General features: G+C 47.9%; 1 pseudogene across 1 annotated transcript; it reads left to right on the forward strand.

The window, feature by feature from the left end:
* Positions 1-7,263: 7,263 nt before the first annotated feature.
* LOC146756275 (uncharacterized) lies at positions 7,264-13,625 on the forward strand (annotated as a pseudogene). The gene is made up of 5 exons (XR_014937656.1): positions 7,264-7,395; positions 9,782-9,864; positions 10,054-10,180; positions 10,778-10,888; positions 10,997-13,625. The product of XR_014937656.1 is annotated as an uncharacterized LOC146756275 (transcript).
* Positions 13,626-14,260: the final 635 nt, after the last annotated feature.

Here is a 14,260-nt window from a genome sequence, read left to right on the forward strand (position 1 = left end):
GACTATGTCCATCCTGCTACGAAGGCAAACTGTGGCCTACTGACGTATCTGCAAATTAACCTGACTTATCCCAGGACCTTGACTTTCCGGGGGAGAGACACAAACATGGATGCCATGATGTCTTCTCTCATTTTTTCGCTGCGTCACACTCCTTATATACCATCCTAAATCCTGTGCAGTCACGTACACCCTCTACGCAAAACCCGATGCACGCGAGAAAGCCTCTACACACACCTAACTAAACCCCCCACCCACTAACTCTTAATCTGCAGGCCTTACTCAGCTATTCTAGAACACTCCATCTACTCAGAACTACTGTATGCACTCATAAATCCTTGCAAAGACAGCTTAGTACTCCAACAGCCGACATTCTGCAGCCAAAGGAATGGAGAAGAAGGCATTAGCAATGTCAGTGGTGGCATACCATTTGGCTGCTTTTGACTCCAGCTCGTACTGGAGTTCCAACATGTCCCGCACAGGAGCACTCAGTGGCGGTGTGACCTCATTCAGGCCACGGTAGTCTACCCTCAGCCTCCATTCTCCACTGGCTTTACGCACTGGCCATATGGGGCTGTTAAAAGGTGACTGCGTTTTGCTGATCACTCCCTGATTGTCCAGCTGGCAAATCAAATCATGAATGGGGAGCAAGGAATCCCAGTTGGTGCAGTACTGCTGTCTGTGCACTGTCTCTGTAGCAATCGGTACCTGCTGCTCTTTTACTCATAGCAGCCCCACAACAGACGGGTCCTCTGACAGGCCAGGCAAAACAGACAGCTGCTTAATGTTGTCCATATCTACAGCAGCTATTCCAAAGGCCCATCAATACCCCTTTGGATCCTTCTGAGGTAATCAATACCAAGTACACACGGAGCCACTGGGCCAGTCACAATAGGATGTTTTTGCCAGTCTTTACCAGTGAGGCTTATTTCGGCCTCCAACAGAGTCAATTCTTGAGAGCCCCCAGTCACTCCAGAAATATGGATTGATTCTGTCCCTTTGTGATTTGAGGGCATTAGAGTGCACTTTGCACCGGTATCCAGCAGTGGTTCTGTGGTCCTGTTGTGCCAGACCATTTCATCCACACAGTCCAATAAACTCTTATTATCCCTCTCCCCGCCAAGACTGAGGGCAGGGCCCCTCTATTGGTTACCTGTGATGAATGGAGCAACTCCACTGGTGGTTGGTCTGTTTTGTAGTTCTCTCACCCGTGCTCGTAGTACAGGAGTAGGCTGGTTGTGCCACTTCCTCATGTCTTCTCTGTGGTCCCGTAGGTAGCACCACATGGAAACACGCTGTGCAATCTTACTGTTGTTCCTTGCTCGAGCTGGAAAGCACACGCGTCTAATAGCTGAAACTTTTGATGATACAGGTGAGGAGTAGGATTGGAATATTTTGATCAGGTCCTTCACTAGACCCGGTGACCCGTATGGAGACTGACCTTCATCAGTCTTTTCTGATACTACTACTCAACCATCACAATTAGTCGATGGAAATAGTTTCTTGTGCATTTCATCTATCAGCCTTCTACTTGTGAGATGGCAGAAACTGCGGTGTGTACTGGGGGGAGCTGCTCTTCATAGTTTTGAAGTGTCATAATCAGTTCAAAAACTCGGGGTCTTCTCTCTTGTTCCTCAGATCTTCCAAATGTTGCTGCCAGTGTGTGTGCATATCTTTCTGGTGCTGTATTTGTGAGTTTCTGCCACATGCTAGGCTTGGTCCTCACTCTCTCAGGATCACGGTCTTGTGGATCAGGGTCATACAACATTTCCACCACGGTCATTTCCCTCAGGTACTGGATACCTTTTTCGATGGTATCCCACTTAATAGTCTGAGTCTTCAAAGCATCCTTGAAGGGGTACCTTTCCCTCACAGCTGTTAACAGTCCAGAGGGTGCCAGCTCCATCCAAACATCTGCTAATCCCTCTGTCGATAGCTGGGTCTCTGGCAATGCTTCCTAGTTGGTGAGATTCATTACCAGCTAGAGACAGGCTGTTGGCCCCGTTGTCCCAGCAGCGAATAAATCAGGCAAGAGACGTTCATTTTGACACTGTGTCAACTCCTTTCTTGAGCCTTGGAATTCATCCATCTTCAGAGGTTGATGAACGGTAATAGAGATTTCCTCCTCATCACTCTCTTCTTCATGCCTCTTAGTTTTTTCTGTTGCATTTCTCAGTGCCAATCCAGACCCCCTACCTGGATCTTCTGCTGCCTCCTCCTCTGCTTCTCCTTCTTCTCGTCCTAGACACAAGGATACCCGTTTCCATTTCTTCCTTCCACAGGGGCAACTGATATTGTTACTGGTGCCTCCTGTGACTGATCAGAGTTGACTTGGGGATTTTTTTTTTTTGAGGCTTGAACCTCAGATCGGAAACTCTCTCTCTCCAGGGTAGTAGTATATAGAGCACGGTAAGCATAAGCCAACCCCCAAGTATGGTTTACCTCCTTAGATCTCTGACTCAAATACTCAATTTCTCAGGGTCCCTCAGATGTTCAAGAGTGAAATCCCATGACACTGTGGGTCCCCACGCTTTTAAGATTTTTCTTAAACCTTTCCATATTCCCTGCCAGTCAGCATTTTCTGGTTTTGGAGGGGACTTCCGCATAGAACGAATGGAGAGAAGTACATTCATATATATTGATAATGATAACATGAACATGAGTATGAACACAAGGATGAACACTAACTCGGTTTTCAAAAACTGTGTGGCAATCTGATAAGGCAGCCTGGAAACCAGATTGAACATCGTGGTGTTTGTAAAATTAGCTGCTGTGAAATTAGCAATTGTGAAATTAGTCATTGTAAAATTAACTATTTCATCTGGGATGCAAGTGTCAAAATTCACATCATACCACATTGCGTAGAAGTACCAGGCCCTTACTTGGTTGTATAATGCATATATTCTATAACAAGAAATCAATAAATTAAGAAGGGCCAGTAAGTTTCAAAGAACATGATGGCTTTGAATCCCCTATGCAGTGCTCCTAAAATAAAGAGCAGACTCATAGCTGGCAGTAGCTGGCAGGCGCTGTAAAAGTCAAAGCTAGCTAGCTGTGCTCTGGGAGATAAAGAAATCCCTTTGTTTTCTTTACAAAAGCAAGATAACAATGCTCAGAGTTTACAGCTACCCCTGAATTTTGACAGTTTGCCTGGAATTTCAAGGTCACGTTCTCAGTGAGCAGCTATGAAAAGATATCACATCCCTAACGAAGCTCTCTGAGAGCAAAGAGAGATTTGTTCTAAAAGCTAAAAAGCAGCAGCTTATGCCCGCCATCTCCACCAAAATCTGTCACAGTTTACCTAGATTTACCTTTGTGAATGACAGGGGGCAGCTGCCCCGTAGGGCCCCCAGCCCAAAAAAGAGAGCTCCAGCCTGGGAGGAGATTATACATATGTCCTCCTCCCATGACTTACCTTTGGCCGCGAAGTCCTCTGGAATATGTAGTTTTCTTCTGAGAGATGAGTATTCGGAACGTTGTTATTCCATGGAACTGGAGTATGAAGCTTCTAATGATCCACACTGCACATAATGTTATGATGTGGAATATTGACAGCAACATTATAAAACCATGACACAATGTTTTGCCCAGATTGTGTTAAAGCCAGAGTTACAGTTTTTAATCGGTCAATATCATCGCACTCTTAGCTCCAGTTTTATTCAATTTCTTGCCAGAGTAACCTGGCAGGTACAAGAATTTCTGTATTCCTACTTGTTTTCTTAGCTTATATTTAATTAGTCCAAAAAAGGAAACCTTTTCTTGTTGGGCAATAGCTTCTGAGAAGCATCAATATCCACCAGAAAATGAACCTCTATATCCTGCTTTCCTAGATGCAATTTCCCACTGCAGTTTGCACACTGTTTTCCTTCCAGTGGGGAAGAGCCCACCCTGGGCTCTTTAAGACCCCACCCCCTCACCTCTCCCTGAGGGGATATCTGGGTCCTACTGCCTTATTCTAACACTGCAACTGTAACAGCTGTTCTTATTCCCAATTCCCTTACTATCTGTACGTCAATCAGTTTTGTTTTGGTTAGTTTTCATATCATTCACCGCTCTTCAGTCCTGACATTCCTTTTATACCTTGCCAGTCCTTCTTTCTTCTGCCTGTGTCTGTCCCAAACTTTCTTATTTTCCAAACTCTCATCATTACATAAGCTACTAACATCCTATTTTAACATCCTATTTCATTTTCGCCTCCTTCTCTCCAGAGGTGTCCAGTGATAACACTGGGATTTCAGGTTTCCTAGATCTCTGCACATGATGGCTATTCTCACTTCCATTGCCCCGTCCTCTCCACCTCCCCCTTCGCTGTTTACAGCAGCAGACTCTTTCCCTGGCTCTCTCTCACTTTAAAAGTTCCTGCTGGGGGAGGGAACAATGAAGGGGGATTGCTCTCACAGAATCACAGAATTGTAGGAGTTGGAAGGGACCTCTAGATATCATCGAGTCCAAACCCCCTGTCAAAGCAAGTTCCCTACACCATGTTGCACAGGTAGGCGCCCAGTTGGGTCTTGAATATCTACAGAATCTCTCATACCAGCGCAGATAAACTCACTTTCTCCTTAACCCATTTTCCTTTGAACACTATTCCACTACTTGTAGCCTCAGTTACAGTTCCACATACCCTCAATTATACTTTTGTATAGGTATATCACAACTTATATATATATATATACACATTGTTTTAGTTTATACAGTTATACGGTTAATTATTTTAACATCTCCTCTTTGGATCCTTTATTACTCAGGTCTTGTTTGTCCAGCACCGAAAATCAGTAGTTCTATTTCAGATGGCTGGACAGAAATGAGCTGCAGTCTTTTTACGTATGACTTTAACCTAATTTTTAATAACTACAAATTGCTTCACTTAGATGCTGAGAGCTTGAAACGAAACACTCGTATCTTGTACTAAATGCAGAAACAACAATTGATTCCCACAAAATGTATGGCAGTCAGTTGGTGTCTGTGGCAATTTGGAATGTATTGCACTGGGTACGTAGGGTCACCCCCAATACATTAGACCTTATCTTTTTACAGCGGGGAGGTTGGGGAGGGGGCTGTGTGCTGCACTTTGAGAGGAGTGCTGTGTATAAGCTGACCATACTGGGGTTGTAAGAGAAATAGTCATCAAAATACGAGAGGGACTAGAAAAATGGAGAAAGGAGAGAGATGCAACAAAGCTGATATGAATCAATGTTTAACTGTTCTCCCTGGCTGACTACTTTGCTGTCCACTTTAGCGGGACCTCTTATTTTATTAATCCTGAGACTAACTCTTGGACCATTTCTGTTCAATACACTTATTGCTATTGTTAAGGGACAGTTAGAAACAGCCCATTTAATGTTAGTAAGAAAAGAATATGAACGTATCAGTAGCAAGGAAGAGGATGAATCTACCCTCCAAAGGGCTAAAGAAGCAGTAAAACGATTTAATGGATAAAATAGAAAAGGGGGGATTGCGATAGGTAAGGGTTAAGTTTGCTAGTCAAATCCAGACTCAGTGGTGCTTTCTCAGGTGTCCTGGAATGTAAACAGTGCTGTAAAATGTAAATCGTGTTGTAAAGCAGAGAAAATAAGAAGCAGCAAGCACTGCAAACTACACATTGCCAGGGCACATAAGCTGCTAGAAAATAACCAAAGAATAACGGAAAAGACTGATGATTTTCACCCCCACAACACTCTACGACCCCAGCAATAACCTTCCCAAGCCGCAAGAAAGACTGGAATGTATACAAGATATAAGAACTGTATAAATGCAGAACCGATCCATTGTTCAAATTGCCACCCTAGCAGAGTACAGACTCCCCTCAGTGCCCAGCTCTGTTTTGCTCACTTTACCACCTTCCTTAATTGAATAAAGCTATCCCTTTATGTAAATCACTAGACTTTGCCTGGTTTTGACACGAGAATCTATAACCGCCAACCACACGGACCACAAAACCCACACAGAACCCCATGGTATCGCTGCACAGAAGACTTATTAGGACCCTTAGACAAGGATGGGAGGAAAGTCGTATTCTTACAGCAGCTTCTGGGTAAGGCTCCTACCCACAGCTCGGTTCCATTGCAAGAGTTCTATTCAACACACAATGTCCTCTGGTGCTGTACCTGAGATTACATCTTGCTGGGTCATACTCGTGGGGGTTAGGAGTAACAGGAACGCCAGGACAGCAAGGGAGGGATGCCTGATGACAAGGGTGTGCGAATGTCCCCACCGAAGGAAGCAAAGAGAGCCGGCAGAAAGCGATGCTTCAGTAGCGTAACAAAACACAGCCCCCATTCCTCCCTCCCTCCCACCCTCCTCCCGTACACCCCTCCCATCGCCCTCCCTTCCCCCGGATGCAGAACGAGCTGTGAAACTTCCGAGAGCCTGGCGGAAGCCGGCTCGGGTTGTGCTCGCTGTGGGAATTCCTGCCTTCCTGAGCCTGTGCGGAAGAGGCGAGAGCCTGTCTGGAAGCCATCCGGGCAGCACCGCGGTGGCAGGAGGTGCACCAAGGCCGTCCTGCGGCCAGCTCCGGGCTCAGGGCACTCGGCATCCTCTGCTCTACGCGACTCCGAGGAGCCCGGCTACCTGCACCAGAGCTGGGAGCAGCCTGCTCCGCACCCAAGGTAGGTGCCCTTCGTGGCTCGTGCAGAGGAGCGCACGCTTCCTGCCCCCTGCCAGCAGCACCGGGAGAGGAGCGGGGAGCGGCCCCGGACGGGGCGGAACCCGCACTGCCGTACCCCAGGCGGGACCCTGGTCCCGGCTCCAGCTCCCACTCAGCGCAGCAGGTTTGCTGGCCCAGACGGGCTGCAACCAGGGCAGCAGTTTATGCAGCCCGGGCTGGGCTCCGAGGGGCACGGGAACGGGCTGGGAGCTGGGACAGTGAGGAAGGGAGCAGAGGAGGTCAGCGTGCTCTGCTGCCCGGTTGGATCTCTGTACCACAGCGCAGCTGGGACTGCAGTTCTTCCCCTGGGTCATGGGGGACACGAGACGGCCTCGCTCTGCACGCGTGGATTGATGGAAGTTTTAAACTCCCCGGTGCCTCCTTTGGAGTGTCTTAATGTGAAACCTCCAAGAGGGAATTTCCACTCCCCCTGCTTCTCCTCCCCGGCAGTTCCCAGCTTCCCTTCGGGGACCCTGCGGGCAACACGTGCCTCTGGCGACCCTTGAAATGGCGTTACCTTTTGTTTGCTGAGCGCTTGCCTGATGGCTCAGCTGGGGCTGTGCAAAGCCCTGGCAAGGCTTTTGTTGAGTCTGTCCCGGCAGCTGCAGATGCCTTGAGCGCACAGCTGCGGGCCCTGAGCACGTTCAGCATCTGCAGCAGCTCCGGCACTGGGCTCTGGAACAGACGATGAGAAGCTGGCAGCCTGTGGGCTGACTGGAGCACGCGCTGAGAACACGGCCGAGCAGCAGCAGGTCAGTAAAGCACAGCCCAGGCTGCCTTCTGCAAAGGGCACGCGCTGCTGAGAGCGTCCCCTGGCAGTGAGCGCAGTCTGCGTGCTCAGCTGAAGAGAGAGGGAGGAATGTATTCATTGATGTAATGCAGGTATCGTGGAGTGCTCTAACAAGGGCTCAACAAGGCTGTTGTAACCACGTGGTTGTTTATTGCCTTAATTGTTCTGTTTTGAGCTGCTACTATTTGATAAGTTGCCTTCCTGGTTGAGTTAAAATTCCCAGCACAGCATCGTCTGGTTGTGGAAGTGACCGTCACAGGCTGGTTTGGCTGCAGTGCTGTCAGATACTCTCTCTTTTCAGGAGTTTTTTGGATGTTTTGTTGATTTGTTTCTGTGTTTAAGTAAGCCATCCTGTTTATTTGAGAAGTGTGTAAAATCCAGTTGACTCCTCGCCATTTTGCACTTCCTTACACAAGGAATGTGAGCCCTCATCACTTTTAGGTAACATCAGCAGCAGGTGGTTTTGAGAACTACATCATTTTCCTTCACAAAGTACTTTTCCCAACCCTTTTATGAGGGCTTGGTTGATTTCAGCAAGCCCACGGCTACTTCCACTCCTGAGAGGATGTACAGACATCTGCCAGAGGATTTAATCCATTTGCCACCAGGTGTTCCCCTCACGGATCTGTAGAGGTGGTGCTCTAGCAGGCTGCTCTGCTGGCAGCTGCCATCTGCGCTGAGGCTCGCTGTGTTTGTGTGTTGGGGGCTGCATTCACAGTGTTCTTCCATGAACCAGGTGCTTTTCTGCACCTCCTGCTGGATGGTTGGATGGCCATGCCATATTCTAACAGTATTTCTGCAGCTCTTTCCTGGGTAGCCATCCCCTTTAGGCGTGCTTGCTGTCAGTCGAAAGATCTCCACATGGCACAGACTGTCCTTGTTGTATATTCTCAACTTTCTTCACCACTCAGACCTCCAATAAAACTCCCTTTTCCCATTCCTGCAGCAAAGGTAGACAATAAGCAGTCATTCACAGAAGAGTTTGGGATGCACTTAATGTCTCTTGTTGTCAGTTTGTTTCCCTTCTTGCCATCCTACAGACTTTCCCCATTGGTCACAGGTGGATCGAAACACCGTATACACTCCTAAGGGAGAAACAGGCTTATATTTGTTGATATAATAGGGATATGCTGTAGTGATTTAGTAGTGACAAACAGGATCGGAGGTGGCTGGATACACTTGGTTATTTACTGCATAGAGGGTAGGGATACACACACACCTACAGGTGGCACTCCCATCGAGTCACGAGGCTCAGAGTAGTTCCCCTTTCTTTCTCGTGTCTTTAGACCACAGAGGTAAGGTGCTAGTGATTGCGGAATCAAACTCTATAATCCAGAGATGGGTTATAAAGCAGGTATGTTTATTCCAGTGTTGTGCAGTGCCGGGTGCAAGGGGGATAGCTCCAACCATACTTGCACACCGATTTGTAAAATCGTGACATAGATATAGGTACATCTAATACATAGTCAATGAGTTCTCGAAATTCTGATACATATTCAATAGTTCTTTAGCATGCAGACCCCCCTCTTGTTATCGCCCATCTTATCAGGGAGATGCAACTCCTCTTCTGATATTTAAACTTCTAATCCTCTCCTCCGCAGGTGTCTCAGGGAGATCTCACTTCTTATCTGCATCCTTCCTGCTCTCCCAGAGCCATTGTCTCTATTCCTTGTTATTCTAACTAGATCATTCCTTTTCCCACCTACAAACTACATATAACTATCTCCCTCTAGCCCCCCTTTGTTCTAAATTCCACCAGAGCCTCTGTTTCTTGCATCGCTGTTCACTAGGATGTGGCTGGATCCTCTCCTAGTCCCAAGCGTGCTCAAGGGTTTGTGTGGAAGGAATCATACCTGCACAGTCCCTCTAAGGCTGAACCTTAGAGAACACAATAAAGCTCCAAAGTAACCACAGGTGTCTTACAGAAAGTCTGTTTTGAGAAGGAGTCTTGACGTCAAGCTGCAAGGGATCTCTGTGCAGGTGTGAGCTGCAGAGACAGCCCTGCTTGAGGGCGGTCCTGCAGTGTAGCCTGCTGCTGTGCAGCAGAGCTGGAGGGGCACTTGGGCTGCTCCCTGATTTGGGGTAAGATGGCTGCCTCCTTGCCTTGCTTTCTCTTTAGTCCCCGGCTCAGTCTCGGCTGTTGAACTAAGTGTCAGCTACCAGTTGTTTCAGCCTCCCAGTTTGAGACAGCTTTGTGACGGTTCATCTCTTTGAGCCAGACTGTTTCCTGTGCTGCAGCTCATTGTCTTCCTCTGCAAGGCCAGGCAGCGCCCTGCAGAAGGGCTGAGCTGGGACTGGGACTGCTGCATTCCCTCACAGCTCCCCTGCCATTTCTCTTCTCCTTGCAGGCTCCAGTTCAACTTCTGCCTTCCAGCCGTGATCATCCCAGCCTGCAGGAGAGCAGCAAATGGCTGCAACACATCTAGCTGAGGTAGGGGTTGGGGAAGCAGGCAGGAGAGGCCAAATGGCCAGGGATGTGAATGCAGGGGAAGAGGGAGATGCCCTCACGCAGCATGTGTGTGCTGGGGACAGAGAAGCGGCTGGGATGGGAGGTTCTGTCCTGTGCGAGCTGTTTGTCTGGGCCTTGGCTGTTCCCAGCAAGGTGCTTCTTTGCTTGCAGGAGCCCGTGAGCTTTGAGGAGGTGGCCGTGTATTTCAGCAGGGAGGAGTGGGCGCTGCTGGACCCTGCGCAGCGAGCGCTCTACCGGGACGTGATGCTGGAGACGTACCAGTGCGTGGCATCGCTGGGTGAGAGCTTGTCTGCCTTTCCTCCTCATTAGGGCACCTTTGGCTGTGCAGAATGAGCCTCTGCAAGCTGGGCCTTGAATAATTGTCATGCAGCTACATATTGACTAACACCACAGTGCCAGCAAGAAAGGAGATACTGAGAAGCATGAGTTTCAGAAGGGATTAGTATGCACGGCACTGTGATCAAAGCCGCAGAGTCAGTGCTGGCAAGCAGGCATCAGCCAGGAGGGAGAAAACCAGCCCTTGTGTTGTGTGTTGCATGGTGCCACCAGCTCCAACTCACAGATGACTCCCTGGTTACAGCTTTGGAATTTAGGATTTTCCATGCAATTGCCGTCAACATTTTGATGCCTTGACCTGTGGTAGATTGTAAGAAAATAAATAAGCTGTTGTAAAGTTAATTTGAATGAAAAAATATCCCTTCATGATGTTCAGAGACGTCAAAGCATTCTTTGCTCCAAGGGAAGCTGTAGGCGTGGTGTCATTCAGGCCCAAATGGTGGTTTCTCCTTGGGGAGGAAGACAGAGTGTGCTGTTGAACAGGCACTGTGCCAGAATGAGGGAAATGCTCTCTTTTTCCCTGTTTCTCTCCCTGAAGCTCCATTTCCAGGCCCCAAGCCCGTGGTGATCTCCCTGCTTGAAAGTGGGGAAGACCCCTGGATCCCAAATGTGCGTAGCCCTGAGGCCATGCCAGGAGACCTCATTCCAGGTGAGATGGTGGAGGGAAGGGGAATGTTGGGGCTGTAAGAGCCTTCTCTGCCTTTGTTTTATTTTGGGCACCGTGTGCTATTGCTGCATTTTCTCTGTCATCCGACAGCTGGTGAGATCAAAAATGCAAAGGAGGTTCTGCAGAGAAGTTGTGTAGCAGATAGACAGTGGGGTCACATCTCTGTGGAAGAAATCAGAAGGGGTGTCCAGGAAGGCCTGCAGCAAGGTCCGGGTGAGCACATCAAGAAGCCCCTGGGAACGCATCTGGGAATGACATTGTGGAAGCCAGTGGACTTCACCATAGGTCCAAAGCAGCCTGCGGAAACCAGGAGCAAGGATGCGTGCCAGATGAAAAAGCAGAATCCGTGCACTGAGTGTGAGAAAAGCTTTAAAACAGATTCCAGCATCACTAACCACCAGTGCATGGACTCAGCAAAGAGGCATTACGAGTTGTGTGATTCTGCAGAGAGCATGAAATGGAGAGTCCAACCCACTGGCCAGCAGTGCATGTACACAGGAGAGAGAGCCTTCGAGTGCTCTGATTGTGGAAAGAATTTCACGGACACTGGGAACCTCACTTCCCACCAGTGTATCCACAGAAGAGAGAGACTGTACAAGTGTGCTGAGTGTGGGAAGAACTTCAAAGATAGTTATAAACTCAAAAGGCACCAACGTGTCCACACAGGAGAGCGACCATATAAGTGCACAGAGTGTGGGAAGTGCTTCAAATATAATTCCCAACTCGCTTACCACCATCGCATCCACAGAGCAGAGAAACCATTTAAGTGCACTGAATGTGGGAAGAGCTTCAAAAGCAGCTATGTATTGAAATCACACCAGCGCATCCACACAGAAGAGAGACCATTTAAGTGCACTGAATGTGGGAAGAGCTTCAAAAGGAGTTCCTACCTCACCGACCACCATCGCGTCCACACAGGAGAGAGACCATTTAAGTGCACTGAATGTGGGAAGAGCTACAAAAGCAGCTATGAATTGAAATTGCACCAGCGCATCCACACAGGAGAGAGACCATTTAAGTGCACTGAATGTGGGAAGAGCTACAAAAGCAGCTATGAATTGAAATTGCACCAGCGCATCCACACAGGAGAGAGACCATTTAAGTGCACTGAATGTGGGAAGAGCTTCAAAAGCAGCTATGAATTGAAATCGCACCAGCGCATCCACACAGGAGAGAGACCATTTAAGTGCACTGAATGTGGGAAGAGCTTCAGAAGCAGCTATGAATTGAAATCACACCAGCGCATCCACACAGGAGAGAGACCATTTAAGTGCACTGAATGTGGGAAGAGCTTCAAAAGCAGCTATGAATTGAAATTGCACCAGCACATCCACACAGGAGAGAGACCATTTAAGTGCACTGAATGTGGTAAGAGCTTCAAAAGGAGTTCCGATCTCACCGACCACCATCGCGTCCACACAGGAGAGAGACCATTTAAGTGCACTGAGTGTGGGAAGAGCTTCAAAAGGAGTTCCTACCTCACCATCCACCATCGCATCCACACAGGAGAGAGACCATTTAAGTGCACTGAGTGTGGGAAGAGCTTCGAAAACTGTTCCAAACTCACTCGCCACTGTCGCATCCACACAGGAGAGAGACCATTTAAGTGCACTGAGTGTGGGAAGGGCTTCAAAAGCACCTATGATTTGAAGCTGCACGAGCGCATCCATACAGGAGAGAAACCCTATAAGTGCCCTGAGTGTGGGAAGAGCTTCAAAAGTAGTTCCAAACTCACTCGCCACCGTCGCATCCACACAGGAGAGAGACCATTTAAGTGCACTGAATATGGAAGAGCTTCAAAAGCAGCTATGAATTGAAATGGCACCAGCACATCCACACAGGAGAGAGACCATATAAATGCTCTGAGTGTGGGATGAGCTTCAAAAGCAGTTCTGTTTTGAATTACCACCAGTGCATTCACACAGGAGTGAGACCATTTAAGTGCACTGAGTGTCAGAAGAGCTTCATAAACAGTTCCAAACTCACTCGCCACCATCGCATCCACACAGGAGAGAGACCATTAAGTGCACTGAGTGTGGGAAGGGCTTCAAAAGCAGGTATGATTTGAAGCTCCACCAGCGCATCCATACAGGAGAGAAACCCTATACGTGTCCTGTGTGTGGGAAGAGCTTCAAAAGCAGCTATGAATTGAAGGTGCACCAGCGCATCCACACAGGAGTGAGACCATATAAGTGCTCTGAGTGTGGGAAGACCTTTGCCACGAGGCGTGCTTTGAAGTGCCATCAGTGCATCCACACGGAAGAGAGACCCTGAAAGTGTCCTGAGTGTGGGAAGAGCTTCGAAGGGAGTTCTGAATTGAAGCATCCATACAGGAGAGTGTCACGGTGTTATCTAGATCAAACTATGTCCGTGACAGGGGGTTGCAGGCTTTTGGGCTCCCTGCCCCCCAAAAATGGGAAGGGAAAGGGGGTAGGGAGATGGGAGCTGGGCTCAGGGAAACAAACAGAGCAGCAGCAACAATCTAAGGAGGAAGACTTACCTTACTAACTATGATGTTGGGATGCAAGATTACACAATATAATACAGTCTAATTGAAACTGAGGTCCTCTGGGATGTGTAGTTCTTCTCTGTGCTCCACATGATGATATGATGAGAAATACCAATAGAAAAAATATTACCAAACCATGCCATTCCATTCTTATTCTACATCGCTACATCATGCTTAAAATACATATAAATAAACAGAAATTAAAATGTATGACACACACGGGTCTATTTATATATATATACATAGAATTACTGACTGCACTGCCCAAACCTCAAATTCCTTTGTGGTACATATTGAACATGCCCTTTCTTTCTGCGTCACCCACCAAGTGCTCCCAGGTCCCTGGGCAAAAAAAAATTCACCAAGTGGTTTGCCCTTTCCAGAGGCTGGAAGGACCCAAACGGCTTTTCCCAACATGTTCTTTACATGTACTACAGGGATCTTATCTCTCTCTACATTGTGCAGGGGGCTGGATTGGCTAGGACCCTCATGATTGACAGATCTTCTCATACTGACCAACCAAGTGGCTTCTGCCCAATGCTTCTCCCAGTGCTTCAGTGTTCCACCATCTATTGCTTTCAACATAGCTTTCAACAACCCATTGTTCAATTTTACCAGAAGCTGGTCACTGTAGGGGATATGATAAACCCACTGTTTTTATAAGGAAACGTTTGAATTGTGTCTCATTTTCAGATTCATATCTTTCTTGGGTGCCATGTCACCATAGGACTTGCTTCTCAAGATTCAGTGCGGTGTTTCAGGTGGTAGTATGGGTACTGTGTATGTGTCAAGCCACCCAGTGTTTGCTTTCACCATGGTATGCACATAATACTTGCCATTGTGAC

The sequence above is a fragment of the Coturnix japonica genome, chromosome 28, assembly GCF_054131305.1.
Source record: "Coturnix japonica strain WE chromosome 28, WE-NBRP24, whole genome shotgun sequence".
Classification (NCBI taxonomy): Eukaryota; Metazoa; Chordata; class Aves; order Galliformes; family Phasianidae; genus Coturnix; species Coturnix japonica.